The sequence below is a fragment of the Manihot esculenta genome, chromosome 2 (genome assembly GCF_001659605.2).
Source record: "Manihot esculenta cultivar AM560-2 chromosome 2, M.esculenta_v8, whole genome shotgun sequence".
NCBI classification, from domain to species: Eukaryota; Viridiplantae; Streptophyta; class Magnoliopsida; order Malpighiales; family Euphorbiaceae; genus Manihot; species Manihot esculenta.
In genome coordinates this window covers 21,540,843-21,553,449 of record NC_035162.2, presented here as the reverse complement: position 1 = coordinate 21,553,449, position 12,607 = coordinate 21,540,843, and positions in this window count along the sequence as shown.

The following is a 12,607-nucleotide window of genomic DNA, read 5'->3' as shown; positions in this document are numbered from 1 at the left end:
AAAAAAGGACATCCACTAATTTGCTTTTTACATATGTTTTATGTATCAAGGCATAATCCAAGTAATGACCATATCTCTGCTTTCATGAGTTTCCAGACATACACAGTTGACTATTATTTGATTAGCCATGATGTAAGGATTTCTTCTTTATTCTCCTTCATTCTAAACCATGACAAATTTTAACTCATCTACTGCATACTAAATTCTAATCATCACTAAATCCTCCTTTACTGAAACTAGCCTTATTTCTATCAGTGCCTCTACTCAAGCTCCACTGAATTTTACTACAGAAAATTATATCTATTGGCATGCTCAATGACACTCTCTCTTCATTAGTCGTAATTTGTTAGGCTATATCAATAGCACCCTTGAATGTGCTACCAAGACCATCACAATTTGGCTTACACATGATCATTTTATCCAAAGTGCACTAATTGCCTCATTCTCTCTAACAATTATCTCTTTTGTCAAGTTTCTAGTAAGTTTTGCACAAGCTTGAAATCACATGTCAATAATCCCCCATTATTGTATTCTTTTTTCAATAAAGCAACAAAATTTCCATCTTCAAAACTTACTCATTCCATTATCCAACTCCCATACTCATTCTCCATCGCTCTTAGAGTCATTACCTGCCAATAACTCATCCACTCCATCTCTTTTACCCAAATCCGCTGTGTCCACCTCAACTCATCCATCATTTCTTGTCAGGGCGAAATCAAAAATTTTTTCTTGAGGAAGCCAATTAAAGATACGGATTTACTTAAATAAATTGAACAAAAAAAAACTTATTGATTGAATTTTCAATGAATTTTAAAATGTTTCCTGAATTAAATTATGATTACGAGAAAATAATAAAATCAAATTGTAAGATGTTTTATAACACTCTCTATCCGGATATTTAATTGGACGAGCAGAGCTGCTATATTATGTGAAAGTCTCTTATTTTCTTTTAATTAATATCATGTAATTCATGATTTTTTATTTTTTATTTTTATTATTATTATTTTTTATCAAAAAATTTGGCAGTCTCCTCTGCAGTTAGATCTAATTCCACATGTAAATAGTAAAATTTATATTTCAAATAAACTCCAACCTTATCCCCTTTACTTCTTCAAAAATCGCAATTCAAGCACTTCAAATATCTTTTTCCATCAAATCTCAACATAACACTTCATACAAAATAACTATATAGTTACACCAAAATCAAATTCTTTTTATTTAATATTTATTACAACCCATATATCTATTATGTACATGCCATAACTATACAAAATTTTAAAATGTATCCAAAAGCAGCTAGATATAACTCTTTGGTTGATACAAATATGATACTCTTTATCCACAACCTGCACGAGGAAAAAGAAATTCGTACATGCTAAACATAATGCTTAGTGGTGCTCAATTTTTCTTAAATAAAATATTTTAACAAAATTTTAATTGACAATCATAAATTAAATAAACATCAATAAATTATATAACAAATAATTTGAAATAATTTTCAATCATATAATTATTTTAATTGCTCATATTTTAATTCCATAGTTATTTTATACCATGTAAATATTTTTATTTTCTTTTAATGCTCTTTTATTTTTATTTACTTTTTGATCCTTATAAATTAGATTTAAATAAGATTGTTAAGTGCCAAATATGGGGTATAAAGTTTCAAATAACTATATGGCTCAAAAGGCAGATCTATAACTGTAGTGGTAAGCACATCAGTCGTACCAACTCGTACCAATGGAGTACCTCACTGTATCCCTAAAATCAATGTAACAGTAACTGTAACTGTACTGCTAAAACTAAATATAACATACCACATGTTTAAACTAACTCTCAATTCTTACAAACTCACTAGGGTTGAGTATTAATCATTGTTTCAATATTTAATTATGATAATAATTATTCAATATAATGTATCCTTCAAATATATTTCATCTATTTATGAGACTTATCATTTTACAATTATAATTTAAAATATTTCTATATCACGTAAATCTATTACTTTAGCTCAACCATATAAATTGCAAAATTCATAATTTAGTCCCCAATTTAATTTAACTAATTTACCTTTTCATCTGGTCTAATATCTTTTTCTTATTTATCACATTTACACTAAATCACTGCTTTCTTTTCTCTAATTTTCTTTTCCTATTTTATCTTTATAATTGAATTATTAGCTCATTCAATCCCTTGCAAAATTACTTTCACATGATATTTTTATCTTTAGTCTATATATTTTCCAATAATTTACACTTTCATCCTAATTTCTCATACTATCAATTTAAGTTACATAGGCTTAATTCCATTTTAGTCCTTAATAAATTTCCAATCAATTATTGAGCTCAATTCAAATTTTTTTTATTAGTCCAAACAACCTTCCTTTAGCTCTAATTTAACCTGAATGACATCATTCAACATATAAGAAGTAATTTTCTTTATTTAGTCCAAACTTAATTTTTACTAAGCTAATCTTCCTCTTTCTAATTTCCCTTTTAGTCCATCAAATTTTTATTATCACTATATTTGAGCTAATTTACAATCCTATCCAAGAAAGTAATAAAGTTTTACTTTGGTCTATGACTTAAATTTTGGTCAAATTACATATCAATACCAAAATTTTCTTTCTATCAATTCTAGCATTATTCAAGCTTATAACATTCCATACAACTCAAATAATACTCATTTAATTCAATTCCACCAAGAAAGAAGACTTTCAAATTGTACATACTTGAAAAATTCTTAAATTTATTCAAGTCAAGTTGAGCACAAACCTTAAGCTTCTAAAAATCTTCTCAAACTTTAATTTTCTACTCTTTCTTTCCTTTCCCTTTAGAATTTACACTCTTCCCTTCAACTTATTCTTTATGAAATATAAGCAAATTAAATCGTAGGAATTTAATATCCTCCATAAATATACATGTAAAAATAATAAGAAATATTTCTACATCAAAAACCCCCCTAACATACCTTTAGAATCTCTACACTTGGTTACTATTAACACAGCTTACTTCCTTAATTTCCTCCTTATTTCTCTCATTTTCTTGGATTTGGAGCTAGCAAAGGGATTTGAGATGGAAGGAGAGTTGGTGTTGGATGAAAATTAGGTGAGATTTGGTGTAGGGAATGATGGAGCAAATGGAGAATTTCTCCTCCAAGGTTTCGGCCACCATGAAGAGAAGAAGATAATGGCTTTTTCTCTATTATTATAGAATTAACTACTAATTTGGATGGCCAGGATATAGCCATGTGTAATTTAATCTAAGGGTTCAGATTAAACCTTGTCAAAAATATCTTATTTTGTGCATTTTAGCCCAAATTTCTCCTAATTGGACATTAGCTCTCATTCTTCCATATTTAGATATTTTCCCCACTTCTTTAATCACTTGATTAAATTCACCCATGCCAATTTTGACCAAAGTCAAACTATGATCTTTTTTAATAATATCAAATATTTTGATATTCTTCCATATTTAGATATTTTTCCCACTTCTTTAATCACCTGATTAAGTTCACCCATGCCAATTTTGACTAAAGTCAAACTATGATCTTTTTTAATAATATCAAATAAGTACATAGGTTGATTTTTCATTTGAGTTTTTCACTATCATAATAAACTTATTTTAATTCCAGATTAATTATTTGAATGTTATTTGAATAGTACTATTTATGGATGTAAAAAAAAAATCCGGCACCTTTTGGATAGTACTATTCACTTCTTGAGAATTGCATTATTCATTATCAAAATTTTCGAGGAATTACATTTTTATTGAATTAAATTCTTGTATAAAACTTATAGAGTTAAAAATTAAAAAATAATATAAATCTTAAATATATGAAATAATAATATATATTTTTTAAAAAATTATTAATAACTAAAAAGAGACATAAAAAATTAAAAATTAGTAAAATGTAAAGTAAACATATCAAACAAAAAAATAAATACACATCTAAGTTAATAATAAATTGCATCAAACAAAAATAAATGCACATCTAAGTTAATAAATTTAAAATTTATAAGAGATATAAAATCATTTGTTTTTTTGTAATTATTACTATATATATATATATATATATAATATAATATTTTTTAATGTGAATAGGAAGAAATTTAATATAAGATTATATGATATGCAGTTAATACATTGTCTTTCATTTAATTTAGAAAAAAAATTACCCATTAAAATTTAATTTGTAAATATAAAAATTTCAAAATAATATTTAGGTAAATATATATTTTTTATAACAACCAATTAATTTTTAATACTTTAAAAGTATAATATATATCGGAAATTATTTTAGAAAGTAAATAAAATTTAAGAGAGTTAATTAATAAAAATTTAAAATTTATTATACTATCTTCGTCTCATAATTTTTTTTTTAGTTTGCTTTTAAATATAAAAAAAGAAATATGATAATTATTTTAGTCAAAATATAAATTTTTTCATCTAACTTTTCATTTATACTAATTTCTAATATAAAATGAGATATTATGTTTTAGTTAAATAAAAAAATTATTATTAACATATAGTTTGAATTAAATACTAAGAGATAGTTTGAATTCTAATAAAAAAATTAATGATGGATTGTGTTGGAATTAAAATAAATTAAGTATGCTTATAATAGTCAAGTTTTATGTTAATCAAAATGTAAAAAAAAAAAAAGTAGAGAATATTTTGAAATAATTAAAAATAAAAAGATGAACAAAAATTATGAGATGAAGATAGTAGCTATTAAGAAATTATTATAAATTTTTAAAGGTGCAAATAGAAAATTTAAAGACTAATTAATAATAAATAAATTTTACTATAAATAATTAAAAATTCAAGAGAAACTTGGGAGGACCGAGGCTCCCTAGCCCTCCCCTTGATTCTGCCCAAATCCAACTCAGCTATTATCACCTTCATCTCAACATCTCATGATTCTATTGTCACATTCATCTAAACATCCCACGATTACTTGATATGAAAACTATATCTTTAAGCCTAAAAAATGCACCGTTGTCTCTATAATCCACCCTTACTGTCTCTACCATGAGTTAACCTCCATTCATCGAGCAATGAAATGGAGGCAAATGTTTGAGGAATATAATTGCTCCTTTGCAATAGAACATGAGTGACGGGTGTCAAATCCGTCAATTTAAAATTTACTTCCCTTTTTTCAATTGACAAGAACTTGTATACAGGGTAAGTGAGTATCGATCCCACAGAGACCTTAATCTTGTTTAATTTAGATGGCCAATTTGAAATAGAGAATATTTTAATTCAAGAAGTGAGAAGAAGAGAATTTTTTGAGGAGAGGGGTTTTGCCTTGGGCAAGCCAATAAAAATAAACTTAAAAGAAAATTAATAAATAATGCAATTGAAATTGAAGAAACAAATAGTTAAAAAACTTTCAGCCGAAAGTAATCAAATTGAGGTATTTTGCAGTTGATTATTGGTTAGAAACAATATATTTCATATTATTATCTATTGGTTAGTTATAGTGGTCAAACACGCGAATCCCACCAATTTTTCCTTATGAATAAATTAATATGTTTCGCGCTTAAATTAATTCCTAGTTAACTAACAATCCCAACATGCGTGTAGCTTTAATTAGTCAACTGCATTAAGAGAGAAGAACCCAAACTTGATCAATAAAAACACGTGTTTTATTTAAATCAAATCTATTAATTTCTTAATATAAACTAATATATTAATTGTTATTTATTATTAACCCAATTAAACAATTACGGATTTAATTAGATTAATTAGCAATATGTTGTCTTCCCAAGAGATTCAATGAGCCCCTTGAATTCTCAAGAAAACAACAATGGATGTGGTGTTCCTCGAATTCAGAAATTAATAGAAAATAGAAATAAGATGAAGAGTGTTGTAGTGCATAACCTCACAACTTGAACAAACCTCAAATTAATTTAACCTTCAACTGAAAATAAATTGTTTAGCCACTCATGGTCATAATAAAATTATAACAACTAAGTAAAAGAAGAATAAAAAGAAAAGAAGATGGAGAAGGTGGGGGCAACAAGATAGGAAATGAGAGTGAGAGGTAGAATATATGATTCTCCAGGTTGAATGTTGGGAGCCTTTATATAGACACAAAAAGATAAAATTTAAAATAAAATCTATTATCCCTATCTTATCTCTATCCTCATCTTATCTCTATCCCCATCCTATTGAGTTTGATTCAATTTGACTCCACTTGAAGCTGATCTTATCCTTGCTTAGGTGGCAAAATTCTATCTTATCTCCCCATCGCCTCGAGTTACAGGTTTGGTCAAGGTTGTAGCCTCACAGTATAAAAAATTCTTTAATTCAGCCTTTTTTTCTTCCTTTTCTCAACTTCTGCTCACAAACCTATCCAAAATTAAATTCAAATTAAAATTAAATATTTATATCAAAATTACAGTAAAATCAAGGAATTAAATGAGGAAAAAATTAAGAGTTTTGTAACTCATCAATGAGATCTTGTCCCACTAAATTTATACCATAATATCATTGGATACAAATGGATTTTTTCACTTAAAAGAATTTATGATGGGACCATATCTAAGAACAACGCTCTCTTTGTTGCAAAGGGTTTTCACTAAAACTTTGGTCTTAAATTTCAAGACACTTTTAGTCTTATTATAAAGCCCAACATTATATGCATTAATCTTTACCTATCTCTCTCCAATAAGTGGCTACTTCATCAACTAGATATCAACAACATGATGGCCACACCTTTGAAATTGGTTTTATGGCCCAACTATATAAGTTTTGTCAATGAAGCATATCCTAATTACGTGTGTAAGCTTTGTCAACTCTCTACAGCCTCAAGTAAGCACGTAGTGCTTAATACAATGAACTTTGTTCCTTTCTTCTTTGGTCAAATTTCCAAATCTAACAATTTTCTCTTTATTTATTTACATGCCACTATCACCATGTATCTCTTAGTTTATGTTGATGATTTGATACTTACTAGAAGTCATCCCAAAATTGTAAGCCACTTTATTGCTCTCTTAAATGCCCATTCCCATTTATCAATGGGTCTCCTTCAAAAGAATTTTGGCTTATGAATCAATGTGGCAAGGTGACCCTTTATCACCCTTCTTATTTATTATTGTAGTTGAACGCTTTCATTTTCTGATAGAAAAGCAAGTGATTCGAGTGAACTAGAAATTGTTAATTTGGGGCCTTACAGCATTAATGTCTCCTAACCTATCAATTTTATATCAATGATACCATGCTTTTAACCTCTCTAAAGCTTAAAAATATTAGTTCCATCACAAGAATTCTCAAATAATTCTACTACATGTCTAATTTGAGGGTTATTTTTCACAAAAGTTAGCTTATTGCCATTAATGTAAATGCAAATCTTTCTAAAGCAGCTAAAGTTCTTGTTTTTGCAAAATGGAAAGTCTACCAACAAGATATTTAGGGTTCTTTATAGGAGCTAGTGGTAGAAGATGTAGTACTTGAGATCTTGCCATTTAAAAAGTTAAAAGTAGGCACTTTTTTTGAAAAGGAAAAGTTTTATCCTTTCTTGGATGACTAGCACTCATTAAATCTTACATTAGATATGCCTCTTTATTATTTATCTATGAGAGATTTACTATTTAGTCCCTAGATTTTGCCATTATTAACAAGTCAGTCCCTTGATTTTGAGAAATGTATTAAAACGTCCTTACATAATCAAACCTTTAACAAGTCAGTCCTTCCATCCATCATAATCCTCTTTTTCGTTAAAAATTGATGAAAAAGGAGAGAGAATATTTATAAAACCCAAATTTACCCTCTTCAATCCCTATTTAAACATGCATTTTTCATAAAACCTAAACTTTCTAACCTGCGTTCATAATACTCGATGATTAAGCACTGAAAGAAGCAACTCTTCTATCTTCGCGAGAATGTCTGGTGTGAGCGGATCGATGGAAAGCTGGGATGGTAGTTACATGAATATGAATTGTTTCTGTGGGAAAAGAGCAGGGGTTCACATATTTGAATATGTTAGTAATCTAAACAAGTTGTATTATTATTGTCGAGATAACAAATATGGGTCATTTATTGGATGGTGCATTACAACAAATGTTAACTCTCCAACATCAAACAGTATAGGTGATGGGTTAGAGGTATACAAGGCCAACTTATCAAGGACAATTGCAAAGACTAAAGAAGAGTTTATGAAGATGAATGAAGAGACAAAAAAATTACATGTAAAACTGCAGAAGATTGAAGTTATTTTGAACCAGATGAAGAATTGTGTGATAATCTTGTTGTTACTGCTAACAGTGTTTATTGTAAAAGCACTATAAAAAGTTGTTTGTAAAAGTACTATAAAAAGCGGCAAAAGATTAAAGTTATTTTGAACCAGATGGGAATACTTGTTTAACATAGAATGTATTATGTGTTTTCTATTCTTTATGTATGAATGTATTCTTTTTTCTCTGTTTTTATCTCTTTTGGATATTATTGTGTACTGTTTATCTAAGTTAGGTGTGAAACTTTAGCAGATTAGTTTCTTACAAGTGAATGGTTAAAATAGAGGGCTAAATAATTTTAATGATTCAAAACTGGAGAACTGAATAGTTTTGAAAATGAATATATAAGGACTGAATAATTGAAAACTTTAAAACTTAAGGGATTTAGTAATTTTGAATTTTTAAATAAATGGACTAAAAAGTTGTAAAATTAAAAATAATAGAAGAGATTTATCCAACTGGAACTTAATATCAAGTGCAAACAAATCTTATAAATGCACAATGAATAAAATTGGAGTTAAGCAAATGACATTAAAAGCATAACTTCATTAATATGTCATAATTGTTCAAATAAGTATTATAAAATCATACTTGAATATTACAATGACATACATCTACTACTGCCATTTTAATGGTCAAGTAAGTTTAATATATGTAGCATTGTACCAATATCTATGATAAACTCCCCAAAAAAGAATATGTGCACAAATTTACGTTCTTTCCAAATAAACAAAAAGCTCAATCCAATGGCCCAAAATACATGTTCAACTAAAAAGTACAAATTATATCCCATCAACTAACAACATTCTCTAAAAGATCATTTGATATTTCAAAGGCTCTTTTAGTTGGTTGATCCACCACTTGATCCCACTTGGTTAGTGTTAACCACTCCTAAAGTCCCTGCACCTGATGCAGTACTGTGTTTCCTCTTCTTTTGACTTAGAACCATATTTACCTGCAATAGAAGAACTCATAAAAGATTAAAAAGGTTAAAATATATTCAATATATACAACCAAAAAAAGGTATAATTACCCCAACAATAGCATATTGATAAGTCCTCTTATTGTGGCCTGTTTGTAAGCACCTAGCACAAATGACAATTGTTGTTCCCCTTTCAATAGTTGGTGGTTCACTCTCATCCCTCTTTCTAGCCTTCCTTGCCCTTCCTGATTGCCTTCTCAGAGGAGGTGATAACATAATAAAAATAAATTTTATTGTATTTTATTATTAAAAAATTATTATATTTTTTATTTTAATAATAAATATAATGTTAAAAATATATTTATACAAATTAAATAACTACTATATGAAATAAATTACTATCAATAAATATATATATATATGGAGAGATTGACAAGTGGCATACATTAATTTATACATGTAGTTATGTCATGTGTCACTCTTAAATTTATATATTATGCATAATTAACTCTTCATGATTATATCATAAAGTATAAATTCATAATTTTTTATATATTTTTAATTTTTTACATAAAATAATAATTAATATATATGTTAAATATAATTTATTATTTTTATTATTATTATTTTTTAATAATAAAATATAATAAAATTTTTATTACAATATCAATAATATATCATATTAAAAAGTAGTAGAAAATTAAAAGGTTAATAACAATTTATATTTAAAAGTAGAAAAATTAAAAAGTAGTAGAAAATTAAAAGGTTAATAATAATTTATATTTAAAAGTAGAAAATTTAATATATTTATAATATATTATTGATATTGTAATAAAAATTTTATTATATTTTATTATTAAAAATTATTATATTTTTTATTTTAATAATAAATATAATATTAAAAATATATTTATAAAAATTAAATAATTATCGTATAAAAAGATATTTAGATAATAAAAATAACTCATTGTCAATATATATATATATATAAAAGTCCATAATAAAATAATATGTAAATCATTACTATCTCACAATAGTGTTAATTTATTAATTTGATAATTTTGAAAAATTATATCTATTATAATTAAATTTACAAACATTATATATTTTTATTCTTTAACATGAATTTATATAAAATAAATATATATAATCGAATAAAATTATTATAAAAATATTAATTGTGATAAAGCATAATAGATTTCATTTATTATGAATATATTAATTTATAACATTATTAAATATAAAAATATAATTTAAAAATAAAAATAAAATATGTTAAATGTGCCACTTGATACAAATATATAAGATTAAGAGTGTCACTTATCATAATTATATAAACTAAGCATACCACTTATCAACCTCTCTATACATATTATAATAATTTATTTTCATTATTTAAATATATTTTTATATGATAATTATCTAATTTTTATAAATATATTTTTAATATTATATTTATTATTAAAATAAAAAAATACAATAATTTTTTTAATAATAAAATACAATAAAATTTTTATTACATATCAATCATATATTATATTAAAAATAGTAGAAAATCAAAAGTTAGTAACAATAAATATAATAAATTGTACTTATTATATCAAAAACTAAAAAAATTAAAAGTCATACATTAATGATTATGATAAAAATAATAAATTATATTTAACACATATATTAATTATTATTTTATATAAAAATAAAATTATAAATATATAAAAAATTATAAATTTAAGCCATGTCACATAATTATATAGGATTATGCACTTAAAAATTCCTCATATATTTTTATTATTCACATAAGAGATAAAAAAATATGTAGAATAAATTAATTAATAATATTGATTATAGTTTTTTTTGCAGTTTATTTATTACTAAAAATAAAAATAAAATATTTATATTAAAGTTTTTATTTTATTGTGATTAATATATTATATTAAAAGATTATAAAAAATTAAAAAATCACATATTAATAATAATGATAGGAAATTAAAAGATAACATACTAATTGCATAAAATATTATCAAATTAAAATTTTATTCAACTCGAATAATTTATATAAAAAATAAATAAACACAATTAAAGTATAATAAAAAAAAGTAAAATAGTGTTTGTAATATTCTAAATCAAGTGTTACAAAATTTAAACAACCAAATTATTAAAGCTAAATTATTATAATTTACTATATTAGTGATTGTGATCATTTTAGTCTCTTCAACATGTATGAGCATAATCTCATTCACATAGATTTTATCTCTTTCATTTTCAAGCTCATATTTTAATTTTTTTGTATTGTTCTCTTCATACCTAGGGCTGCACAACTCTTACTAATCAACTCAATCCCCTTAAGTTGAATGAGAGTTATCCAAATGTTCGAATTCTTCCATCTAAGTAATTCTCCTCCTACACCGTTATCATCACTGCTGCTATCGCTATCCATTACTACTGAAACTTAGTCACATTTATTTTCCTAAAAATATAATTCTTTGAATGAAATCTGTTATTGGATCTTAATAATATATACTAGTAAGTACTAATCTTTTCAATTTTCTTTGATACAATTAAATTTATTAATGTATGATTTTGTACTTAGATTAATATTTGAGGTCTTTAAATTTCTTACTTTAGAATTGAAAATCATGCATATTAGTTGGATTTTTGATTCTTGTGCACGGTTATTTTTTTTGTTTTATAGGAATAGGTTGCATATTTAAATTATAATTTTTTATATTATTTAGAATCTCACAAATAAAATAAAATATTGTGATTTATTATCCATCAATCAATAGTTTCAAATTCAAAATCTAAATATAAAAGTGAAAATATTTTTCCTCTTTTTAATAAGCAGGGTGAATTCATATAAAAAATATATTATTTTATAAAATAACTTTATACCATTCTCTATAATAATAGTATAAAATATTTTAATATCTGCACGTGTGAGCAAACGATTAGTTGTAATTAATTTTAATTATCTTTAATGGCATAAAAGATATTTTAGTGATATTTAACAAAGAACTTAAGAATATTTTCATCACAAGATATTTAACAAAGAACCAAAATCTAGAAAGAGAAAGAAGAGAATAGAATGAGTAGAAGAGGAGTTGAAGAGGTAAGAGATGAATGATACAGTAGAAGGTCAAAGAAAGATATATTAAGTAGAAAGATTAGTGGCAAGATAAGGTCACAAAATATCTAATAAAGAACGAAAATGTAGAAAGAGAAAGAAGAGAATGGAATGAGTAGAAGAGAAGTTGAAGAGATAAGAGATGAATGATACAGTAAGGTCAGAGAAAGATACATGACATAGAAAGATTAGTGTCAAGATAAGGACAAAAAAATATAAGGGGAGAGAGTTTATAAATAGGGAAGAAAATAAAATACATAAAAAAAATAATAATAATGCTCCAATTTAACATCTGGACTTAGATAATAGAATAATAACCAGC